Here is a 12,547-nt window from a genome sequence, read left to right as displayed (position 1 = left end):
CATTAAATCAGTGCAAATAGTGGGCCCTAAATTTTTATGCCTGCTTGTACACATGGATTTAGACTAATGCTCTTGAGTTGAGCTAGGTAATTAATTGAACTGCTTCATTTAAACTCTTGCAGGTATAAGACAAACCAAGAATAATACACCCAATCTATTTTCATTTGTGATATGAAATTGTGTCAAATATATGGCACCATCTGTCTATATTTCTTTGTCAGTATTTAAAAGAAAAATTAAAAAAAAAATCTGAAATAGATGTTTATAATACACTTTATTAAAGATGTTAAGAAAGTCACTGCATCTAGCAGACTCTTGGACCTGGGGATTGCTCCTTCGTAGCTTTTGATGCCCAGCCCAGTGCATTTTGAGACCCAGGAGGTATCTCTGTCTCAGTCCGGTGGATGTGACTGCTGCTGTTACAACGTGCAGGTTGGCCCAGGAGTGAGGCTTAGCATGTATCCTAAAGAGGTGCACGCATAATCTAAGAGGACACTAACATGGCCACCCACACAGACTACCACTGACAGAGCATGGCATTTGTGGCATCCGCATGTTATACTCGCATAAAAGATGAGTACTGGTAGCCAGGTCTTGTTCATCCTCCTCATGTTTGTGGCCAAATACGTGCATGCACTTACACTCTCTTCTCCCAGGCAACCCTCACACTGAGGAATCTTTCAAAAATTAACATACTTAATTACCTAATACCTGTGCTTGGACCCTGGACCCCTTATCCAGGCATCAGCTTAAACCTTGGGTCTTCCCAGATGCAGGTCTCCTACTCACCATCCTGTCCACCTTGAGGTTTGTTAATGAATTCCATGTACAGACATGCACTGAGGATTAAATTAACTGGGAAAAATAAACACAGGTAGGTCTTCCCATTCGTTGACACATAGACCTAGGGCCCTGTGACATTCTTTTTTCTCCACTTGCTGCAACCTGCAGCTCCATTCTCCGGTTGCTGTCACTCTGACCTTGCAACATGCATCCCACTCTCTCCAGTTACTGTCAACACAGACCTCTCTTGCATGCCGGTCTCTCCAGTTGCTGGCACCTAGACCTGCAGGCTCTGTGATCCATGGCTTCTCCAGTTGCTGATGTTTACACCATGCAGCACTCACACATGGGATAATGAGTGAGATTAGACACAAGAAATAGTAAAGAAAAGGATTTAATAAAAAGAGAGTGACAGACTGTTGAGTGGGTGCAGGGCTCAGGAAAGCAAGCATATTGACAGGCAACCTGCTTACATGCAGCCAGGCCCTTTTAACCCACCTGATCTCCATTTTTTCCTTGCTTGTTCCTCCCCAGTCCTCCCTGATTTTTTCCTTTTTCTGCCTTTAGCCCTTCCCCTAAAATCCAATTGTAAGTTTTACATAAAGTCAGAGGCCCCTTCAGCTGTCCCATAGATCTATTTTCACAGTTCTAGAGGTTCCCTCAAATATCTCATAATATTCATGATGATCGTGTTTCCCCGTTCTTATCAGCAATGACATTCAGGTTGACTCTCTAGAGATGTATATGAGCAGGTCCTTTATCGACCCATCAATCAGGAGCTGAAGAGTTCTGATCTTTGTTATTGTCTGTCTATGTGTTTAATTTATCAATTTCCCGGTTTGATATTTCTTTTGTACTGAATAGTCCTTAACCAGATAACTTGACAAAGAAGATGCTTTCACATTGTGCATAACCCCACATGTCAGAGTAGGGAAGGATTAATTAAATGAATGATATATCTTGGCAGAGTGAGCTCTATTTAAAATATGAGTGACTCTCTTCAGTGCGAACTTTAAAAGGTGCTGTAGAGATTGAGAAGTAAGTCACTGCATGGGTTTCTATTATCTGGACTGTTAAAACTAAGCAAGAAACCCTTTCTGTCAGTATTTACATCTACTTTTGCAAGGTAAAAGCCCTGCAAATTGCTAGGTGAAATGAATAATACTGAAGAATGAAGTAGTCTTTCAAAAGATGAAAGGAATATTGAAAATAATTTAGAAACCTAAAAATATTTTTATAGCATAAATTAACAGGTTGATTAGTTATGGGTAGTGAGAAAGATGCTAATATTAGAAAACTCTTCTCTTTGGCAACTGAAGCTGTTAGTGTTCTCCTTTACCATGAAGATATTTTGCATTTTTTTCTACTCTTCCTTTTTTTTCTTCTTTTTTTAAATTTACTAGATGCCTTTTTTAGCAGAGGTGGTCTCTCAAGTTATATCTGTTAATACAGGTATAATACATATTAAAAATGTGCTATATACAAAACTAAGAAACCAGAAATGCCAAGAATAGTGGAAAAAACAAATTATGAAATACAATGTCAAGCCCCATCAAAACATCCATAACCTTAAAGGAAATTAACAGAACTGTGTCAAGTAGGCCTGTATTTTCAGAAAACAAACAAACAAAAAAGTATTTTGCAAAACATTTTTAGTTTGGACTGGTGGACAGTAGTCTGTTTTAATTTTGTTTTAATTCTTGGGTGATTTTCTCCCCTTTAGTGCAAGGAAAAGATTTTCTCTCTCAAGTACAAATGATGCAGGATTAAAATAATTAATTTTATTTATTGTAGAAGTAGTTCCCAGCTTGACTTCATTTTTGCACATTTATTTGATTCAGCAAGTAGATTTCATTTTTGATTTGTTCTTGAAACGTCAGTTATATAACTGGAGATATACCACGTATTTAATGGTTAGTTTGGGGATTGGATGCAGGCATTTATTGTTTTTTGGTGGTGGTGGTGTTGTTTTTTAAATCTGATTTCAGTTCAGTACATTATGAAAAATATCCTGGTTTGTTCTGCATTTAGGAATATGCATGTGTTTTGAATATAAAATAATCCATGTAACCTCTGATGGGGAATTCCCCTTGCCCTTTTGCTTTGTAAACAATACAAATGTAATTAACAGTGCTTCAAGAAAAGGCTCTATTCAAATCTGATTATTCAGTAGAAGCTAAGAACAAGTTAATCTGTTAAAATTTTGTTTTAATGAAATACAACAGAGCAGTGCATTACAGGGAATATGTTTTTATAAATCTGCAAGGTTAAGACATTTTGCTGGTCTGTTCATCAAGATGCTGAAAAAGCTAAACAAATAGAAGCTTTGTTTGGTGTGTTTAAGATTCTAGTGTTGTTGGAAGGTTAAACATTTATATGAATTATGCATTTGAAAGGGTGTGTGTATAAAGAATTCCTAAAGATAGGATTCAGGTATGGTGTAACTTGAGTTTTCAAAGTGCTTGCATAAACTGATGTGGAAAGAAATGAGTATTTTATTTTGCTGTACCACCAAACTACACTTTTATACCATGATATTAATGGGGAGCGCATCAATATCTAGAATTTGAAGTTAGTCTTCTAACAGCTTTAACATTTGTTTTCCTCACTGTAAAGCCAGTCAATTAGCCTGTGTGAACAGAATCCAACATGTATTAGGGTACTACCTGATATTCTGGAGGACTTTAAATTGTTGACCTTGAGGACAGCTAATTTAAAATGATTAGGGACTAAAAGTGCATCCTTTGATACAAGCTCTGTGAGTTTTTAAAGTCTGAGCTCCGGTGGAATCTTATATTTCTTTAGTAATTGATTTTTGTACCAGAGTCTTTGGATATCAAAACTGTATTTTTCAACCATTTTTAACTCATTAGTTTCCTATGAAAGGAAAGTCTATGAAAATCCAATTGCAAACTTTTTACAGCCATATTACAGTTACATGTTTTGATTTTATTCCTTCTGTATCATTTAAATGTTGGAGGCTGTGCAACTACTTGTTTATAATTAGATCAATGTTGTTCTCTGGACCAATAATAGATTTCAGATGACACATAATCGTCCATTTCTTCTGTCTTCAACATGTGAGATTTTACATTCTGGACTATATGGTGAGATGTACCTTCTTGTGGTCATGTGAGAAAAGCTTCCAATTTGGTGACATGCAGAGGAGAGGGTCTATACTTTTACTCTCTGGATGGAGAATGCATCATCCTGCTGGGTTCTTTTAATCATAAAGTTCTGTTAGGAGTTGGACTGTTCTGGAGCAACAAGGTAAAATACCCCCTCATCTTGGAGATCTAAGTGAAGACATTGATCTGTGATTGCAAATCACTCTGTAGCATTTTTTTTGCTGATGTGGTCAAAAATAAGAGAGGCATGGTGATGAATGCAGTGCAAATGTAGAGTGCTGTAGCTCGGTCTCAGTCCGTACTCCACTGTTGAGTAAGCCTTTCACACAACCTGATTTCCTAGCACCTTGTGGTGGTTTTACCCTTCTGAGCAGTTGAACTTCAATATCTCTGCTTTCTCACTCTCCTTCCTCAAAGGAAAAGGGGAGAAAATACAATGGAAAAGGACTCTAGGGTTGAGATTAGGACAGGGAGATCACCCACCAATTATTGTCATGGACAAAACAGACTCAGCATAGGGAGATTAATGTAGTTCGTTGCCTATCACTAGCAGACTAGAACAGCGAGAAACTAAAAGCGAACTAAAAACACCTTCCCCCCATCCACCCTCTTCTGCCTCCTCCCCTGAGCGGTGCAGAGGAACAGGGGGCTGCAGTCAGTCTATAGCACTTCATCGCCGCCGCTCCCTCACGGTCACTCTCTTCCCCTGCTCCACGTGGGGTCCCTCCCACGGGATGCCATCCCTCCCAAACTGATCCTGCGTGGGCTGCCCACAGGCAGCAGCTCTTCAAGAACTGCTCCCACATGGCTCCGTACCACGGGGTCCATCCCCCAGGAGCAAACTGCTCCAGCACGGGTCCCCCACGGACAGCAGCTCCCCTCAGACCCCCTGCTCCTGCGTGGGCTCCTCTCCACGGGCTGCAGCTCTGGCCCGGGGCCTGCTCCTGCGGGGGCTCTCCATGGGCCGCAGCCTCCTCCAGGCCACATCTACCTGCTCCACTGGGGGCTCCTCCGTGGGCTGCAGTGTACATACCTGACTTTCCATCAATTCACTGTGAATTCAAGCAATTTAGTTAAAGCTGGCAGCACAGTTAGAATTGACAGCTACTCCGAATTTTCCACCTAAATCGTAGAGAGGCTGATGTACTTCATTCGGATGATGCTGATGGGTGTAATAATCTGGAAAAGACAACTTCAGGTGATAAATGGCCACTTTGCTTCTGAATGAAATCAGCAATGTAAAGGTCAATTGTGTTTTTGAATTTTTGCGTGTGGATTTTACATCATTAGTTGATTGGCCTTTAATTCAAGAACATGTTTTATGAGAGATGACCTAAATCTTTCCAGAATTGTAAAAAATAGTTTGAGTATTTTGAATTTTCAGGGAAGTATGAATATAAAAAGGAAAATATTTGTTCCAGCTGTCAAATCCTCAACTTGAAAGGAGCACCTGTTGTAAGGTATCATAAATGGAGTCATAAAAGGCATTAAAGTTGACGATGTGTTTTGGTTCACGAGTTACATTAGTTACATATATATGTGTGTGTGTGTATTAGTTGGGCTAGTTTTACTTGCTGGTCTTCTGTTGTCTTTGTACATACTTGAATTGTGGAAGCTTGAGAAATTTAATCTTTAGTTTAATAATCACTAGAGTTCTAGGAAGTCATTTTGCTTTGTTTTATTTTGTGGGTAGCATTTAAGTTCACTTTCTATTAAGTGATTGTGTTTTCAGATTTCTGTAGCTTCCAGTTTTCAACTCTTCCAACTGGAATATTCTATCTGCCTCAAGCTGTCCCTCCCTCCCTTTCCCTCCCTCCCTCCCCCTCCCTCCCTCCCTCCCTCCCTCCCTCCCTCCCTCCTTCTTTCCTTCCCTCCCTCCCGCCTTCCTTCTTTCCTTCCTTCCCTCCTTCCTTCCTTCCCTCCTTCCTTCCTTCCCTCCCTCCCTCCCTCCCTCCCACCTTCCTTCCCTCCTCCCTTGCTCCCTTCCTTTTTAAGGGCTTTGATAAAAATGCTTCAGCCATTCCTATGTGAGCTTAGAGATGCAATATCGTTATGACCTGATGAAACTTTGTTTCTTCTAAGCATACAGTTAAGAATCTCAAGAATCATCATGTTTTGGATATTAAATACTGTGGGAGTTACTTATTTTAGCACTGCTGGAGGACAAAACCACCCATATTTTTTTCAAGCCTTTGAAAAATATTCATGTTTACTTTCTCCATATGGAATTTTTAGGGTTCAGCTAAGTTCTCTGAAGTTGTATGTGCAAAAGCATTTATCATCATACATCCCTAGGCCGAGAGGAGCTGAGCTAGGCTTTTCTTGTTGCTTGAATCTGTTGTGGCACCAGGCACCAGAACTGAAAGCAATGTCTGCTCAGCTGTCTCCTAATTTCTAAATGCTCAGCTTTTCAACTTTAAAACTACTTTTTTAATGTAGATTTTTATGTGACAATCTGCATGTTTTCAGAAAAATTGTCATGCTGGTAACATGTTCCTTAGTGATGAATGATTCATACCTGACTAAAAATTGCACCTCCACCTCCTTTTATCAGGGCTGCCTCTGCTGTAGTTAATTTACAAGCGTTGGCACTTTTAAGCCATCCACTTTGGCTTATGGCATCCTTAGGTTGAATTTCCACTGTGGACTGCAGCAGCTGCAATTTCTAGGGCTTTGGCTCTCTGGATTAAAGGATTAGAAAGAGAGCTTGCACCTATTTAGAGCAGCTGAGGGGTACTAAGCCCAACTACATGAGGTGAAGAAAGATTGAACTGAAATTTAATCAGTGCCACTCTGAAGACAAACGGAAAAGCACTTCTTTAAAAGTTTTCTACACAGAGAAAAGGTGCTCCTACAGATTGTGCATTGTGTAAGGCCAATTGGTACCCAGAACAACTGGTGTGAAGATTTCTTAATGAAAGTTTAATACTAGCTGAATCACTTCACTACTCCCTCCTAGTCTTAACTTCCCTGCTCTTGAAATCCTTTCCCGACTTAATACAATAGTGCTTTGTCAAAGATACAGTGTTCATGATCCCGAAGGAAAATCAACATCACCTTTTACTACTTTGTTCTTTTGTTACAAAGTAGTCAGTATTACTACTCTTTTGGTTGAAATTAATCAGTAGTTGTTCACCTTGGTGTTTCCAATCTATTAGCTATAGAGCATTGTATGCAGATTTACATAGTTTTTCTTTTTGCTTTAAAGTCGTAATTAACATTTCAGGTTGTAAGACTTGAGTTTCTTTTATGGATTCCCAAATTTCTAATTCTTTACTTGTTTTTTCTCTGTCTATACTTAAAAATGCTCAGTCAGTGTTATAGTTGCAAATTCATGAATTAAAAATATTGTTATAGTTGATTGTCTTCTCTGACTGCTTGTGTATATGTACTGGCAGAGGGTTGGGCACATGAAATGCAGTTCTGCTCAGCTTTTTATGTCACCTTCTTCACTCTGTGTAAAGTAAATAAAGCGTGAGCTTTATGAATGCAAAGGCAGTGCAGGAGGAGGTGCCTTGGGGTCAGGAAGGGAAGGGGTAGGGCTCACTTAGAGCCTGTACTGCTTTAACACAAAGCCTTACCCTAGGTGTTGGGACTGCTGTATCAGTTCTGCATGATATTTTGTTTTTAAAACAGTGCTTGCCTTCTTTCTTTATTCCTGTGCATTGCCAGGAAATGACAATGGTACAATTAAGGCACAAAGCAGAGAGGGGTTAGCAAATCATGAACTGTTTATAATTTGCCTCATTAAGCTGCTGTTAACTGCTTAAAGCCATCTGTTTAAAAATAATTTACACATCTTAAGTTTGCTCTAGAGAGCAGGTAGACCTTCATTAGAGCAGGTTTTCTTATTAGTGTTATCTTTAGGAGTCTTTAAGTTGTTGTGGAAAATATCTTACTGCTTACTGAACCAAACTTTCACTGTAAACAAAAGGAGATGAATTGTTCTTAACTTGGAGTCTGCTGTCGTAACTGTATTCTTGGGAACCACTGCGGTTCATTTAGAAAATGTCTGGCTCAGAAGGAAGTTATTTACAGCCATTAGGTAGATCTGGGTGTTAGAAAGAAGAATGAGCTGAATAGATGCCTAGTGTCTGTATTATTTACTTTAGACTAAGACTACCATTCCAAGAATTAATCCAGAAAAGGAATAACAGACAGTGCCTCAGAGGTAACTGAGGAGGGGAGGCCATGCAGTCTTAGTCCTGGAAAGCTATTTGAGGAGAAACAACTTTATTTGTCTACCCAGATTTATAAAGAAATAATGTCATTTACAACGAACAAATCATACAAGAGCCACTGACTCTCCCTCCTATCCCAAGCTCAGATTGTTTGTCATTTCAGAAGGATACCATGCACTGTCTTTTCTGACCTGCCATGTGTTTCTGTGGTTTGCTGTGAAATGATTGTCCTTGTTCTCTTCAGAGGAGGGTGCTTCAGCAGTGAGCTAATTGATTGCTGATCTGAATAAAATCATTTGGAGTGAAACTTGCCTTAGAAGTACTAGATGATGTGAGAATTTAAAGGTCTTCCACTCAGTCTGTAGGAAAGAGGTGAATGTGATTTTTGGATTATTAGCTGAGACACAAATAATACTTGATTAAATATATGTCTTTTATAGGTAAATGCAAAGCTCATTAAAATACTGCTATGAAATTGAGTGGTTTTTTTCTTTTTTTTCTTTTTTTTCAATTGCATGCTGTTTATTAAGAAGGAAAATGCCAATATTTTTCAGGATGTAAATCTTTTGAAATGGGCAAAAATGTTGCTATGCCCTGTAAATATTTTTGTACTTCTATTAAGATTTTATTTAGCTTTAACTGGCAAGGAGGAAGCCTGCAAACAGACTGACTGTGCAGGTTTGCACATACCTGCAGGTGTATAATAAACAAGGAAAAATGCAGTGCTTTTTGTAATTGCTTTTGGTTGCAATTGTTGAAGGTATCCTTTGCAACTGCAGTTACTATGCCTTTTAATTTAAAATAAGACTTTCCAAGGATTCCTTGACTGGAATCCTTTCATGTTTGAAAAAAGTCACAAAGGCCTACTCTTAATAAAGTATAATAAAATAAAAAGAAATAAAAAGGAGGGGAGCAGAGGAAGGAATGAAAAAATACCTTAATATGTCTTCCATTGGAAGGAAGTAATGTTCTAAAAATATGTAGTTGTCATTGAATAGAATATGTGGCTTCTGCCATACTGGATATGCCCTCATACTTCTGTTCTCTTTGCTATATTTGTCTTTATCTGCAAAGAAATTTCCTTCAGGAAATAGTGAAACTATTCCTAACTCAGGAAACTGTGAAATAGTTTTTCACAGTAAAAACTTTTAAATGCTATGCAACTGATTAAATAATTCTTATAGATCTGATTAGTGAAAAATCAATTTCCAAATTTGCAAAATACTTATAAACATTTTAAACATAATACCTTCACAACTGTCTAAAGAGTAGCTAGTGCCAGGACCCTATTACAAACTATTATTCAAATCATGAACTGTCCTTTTTCATTCTCTGGATTGACATGCAAGGTTGGGGTTGATTTAAAAAAAAAAAAAAAACCAAACACACAAACAACAACAAAAAAAACACTTCAAAATATTCTATGCATAAGACATTTTTGAGTAAAACATTTTGAGCTGAGCTGAATTAAATCTCTGAATCCATCTGACCTGTTTCTCAAACAGCAGGAGAATATGATAACCAACATAGACCTTATGATGATAAGTTGGGGTAGGGAGCTGTGTTTATAGGAGAGAAAGGTGTGTGATGACCCAAATCTACAATTTTCACCATTTATGGATTCATTAAGGGATTTTGAAAAATACTTTTTGGCATTTCCATGCTAAGTAAGAGCAAGTTGTTGAAGTCCCAACAAAAAGTTGTTTGATTTTCAACCATTTCTAGTTAGAGTCCTTACACAAACTGCAGTGAATTCTGCTTAAGCAACATCCTCTGACCCTAGAAGACAACCTGAGGAAGATATTGCCAGGGCTGCAGGTAATGCAGCAGTAGATGTTGGAAATCTTGCTGTGCTTAAACCTTAGCTCAGCTGCTGTGGTTGCTTCCTTCTTAGTCCCAACCTTATTCTGCTGTTTTTTGCAGATGGGAGAGGTCAGGTAAATATCGACAGCTGTATCTGCATACAGCAAGTTTCCTTGAAATACTGCTTCCCTCCTGTGTGAAAGGTTTCCTGTGCTTTCCTCCTGCCCGTGATGTCGTGTCATGTGTGACCACCAAATATATTTCATTTCACCATTTCCTGCTGCTGAAGAAATGGCACAGAATCAGTTTGCCCCTTCTGACAGGTCTTTCCTGTGGTCCATCTGTGAAGGGCATCAGCTGGGGAGTGGCAGCACAGTGTTTAATGAATGAGGAGCCTTGAAAACTGCTCGTATATCAGAGTTGGTGTGAGGTATGCAAAATGGCAATAAACAAAACAATACCGCAGAGAGCTGTGAGGCCCTCAGAACCTCTTAGCCTTACCATGTTTGCATCCCACTGGTTGAGTGGGAGGAAAATCTGCATCTGAGAGTCTTGCACAGCTCTGTTCTCTGAACACACGAAGAAGGTGCAAAAAAGGCTGCCTTGGAGGTGGCTCTGTGCTGTGTCCTGATGTGACTTGCTTCCGTATTCCTTGTACTTTCATCTGAGACAAGAAGGAATGTGGAGGAGGAGAAAAGCTGCTGACAGGACACAAAGACAGTTCTCAAATGACTGTCTGAAGAAGCAGAGGTGAAACAGGGAGTGTTTCTGATAATTGACTTTGGAAATTCACCTGTACATGGATTTTTTATTTTAAGAAATAAATCTTTCCCGCTCATCTCCCTGCTCTTGCATGCCCTGAACCCAGCTGGAGCTTCTACAAGAGGAACGTTGCTCAGAGACGTTCAGCAGCCCTGTCCTGGCTGGGGACTGAGTGCATCTGTGAAGGAAACCTGGTGGAGTAGCAATGCTGGCAGCAGTCTCTAAAGTGATGGAACTCAACTGAAGAGGAGGCAGCGGCTTAACAGAAGTCGTTTTAAGCTATATCTCTTGTGAAGACAGTCCTTGAGTAGTGCTGACGTGAGCTGTAACTTTGAAGTCTTGGGATGATTTATTTTTTTCTGAAAACCGCAGACCCTTAGTTCTCGTGTCAATGTAAGAATATAATTGTTCTTTGAAGATGTAATTTCTAGTCTTTGCATTTGCGGAAGAAAATGGCCTGAATGCCCTCTTACAGCTTAGAACTAGATAGCATATAAAAGTTCACTGCCTGTAGTTAAATCACTGAATAGCTGGGTGTGAAAAGGCTCTCAGAGATACTGAGATGTAAGAAAAGGGTATGAAATTATTTCCACCAAACTCAGAACCTGAAGACAAATGGGGAAGCTAAAGGCTTTCCATTTGTTTCTACATATGCCCTTCTAGGGCATGACAGTGCTTTACAAGAAGAAGGACCAGAAGGAGAGTTCTACCTTTTGTTCTACACCTTTATCCCAGACAGGCTGCAGGTAATACCACCTTTCTGAGGAACATTAAAAAAGGAAATATTGTTTGTTTCTTTCTTTCTTTCACCCAGTAAAAGGGAAGCTGTGTGACTATATCACAACTGTGCTTAGGGCACTGAATTTCTGTAATTGTGACCATATTGCTCTTAAACATTTCCTTACCCTATATTGAGCAGACTGACTGCTCTGGTGCCAGCATTCTGGGGGTTGTAATACTGAGAATAAAGAAGTTATGCACTTTTCTGGTTGGAACTGTGTATTAAATCTTGGAGGTAATATTACTTTTTGAATGAAGGGTGTACTGAGGGAGTGCTTGTCATGGCTGGAACAGGAGGTCTAAAACTGAGTCAGGTCATCAGTAGGCTTTGTGTGATGATATGTGATAGTCACCCAGACAGCAAACATAGGTGCTTCTTATGTCTGTCAGCACAGAATAGTGATGACAGTACTTGTGAAAGGCTACCTCTGCAAGACAAAAGATGGCAAAAAGGAAATCTGTGCATTAGGAGGTCTGGGTTATGTGGTGATGGATTGTAGTAGTCAAGCAGTCTGGCTACGGCACACGATGTGGCTGCTCAGGCATGGTGGAACAGAGCAGGGCTTGCGTTGTATACTATTTACTTCCCTTTCAACTGCAGGAATTTAAAGAAGAACATTTACTCTTGAGAAATTCATTAGTATGTTAAGTAAATGTCCTGTTGGAAATAAAAATCTCCTGGAAAAATTAGATTCCTTATAGTTGATGATGGTTTATAGCCAGCCACATGACCTAGTTGCATCCTGGATACTGAGCTTTTATGGTTTTTTGTACATATGCATGTATACACACACAACCCTAGTAGCAAAACAATTATGTTCTGTGGAATTAAGAAAAAACTTCAGTTAAATTAAATTTGTGATATGAGGGATAGCCTGTGTAGAAAGGCAAGTAGTGAGCACGGAAAATTGCATTGTCTGCAGGGGCTATCCATGTCTATGAAATGAGTTCAGAGGGGATACAGTACAGCTTTGTCCTACTAAACAGGCTTAAAATACTTATAATTCTACAATGGTTTAACTTAAAAATGTAAGTTTATACTTTAAATTATATTTAAGGTGCTATTATGTAACTTCTTCAATTTTTCTTTTGCCTCTTTCCTTCCTGCAG

At 39.2% G+C, this 12,547-nt stretch overlaps 1 protein-coding gene across 3 annotated transcripts in view; it reads left to right on the top strand.

Moving 5' to 3' along the window:
* MAN1A2 (mannosidase alpha class 1A member 2) overlaps positions 1-12,547 on the top strand; it is a 141,500-nt gene that overhangs the window by 101,179 nt on the left and 27,774 nt on the right. The gene's annotated exons all lie outside the window — the stretch shown is intronic.

Source organism: Anser cygnoides, chromosome 1, assembly GCF_040182565.1.
Source record: "Anser cygnoides isolate HZ-2024a breed goose chromosome 1, Taihu_goose_T2T_genome, whole genome shotgun sequence".
In the NCBI taxonomy this organism is placed as follows: domain Eukaryota; kingdom Metazoa; phylum Chordata; class Aves; order Anseriformes; family Anatidae; genus Anser; species Anser cygnoides.
This window is presented reverse-complemented; position numbering and strand designations above follow the sequence as displayed.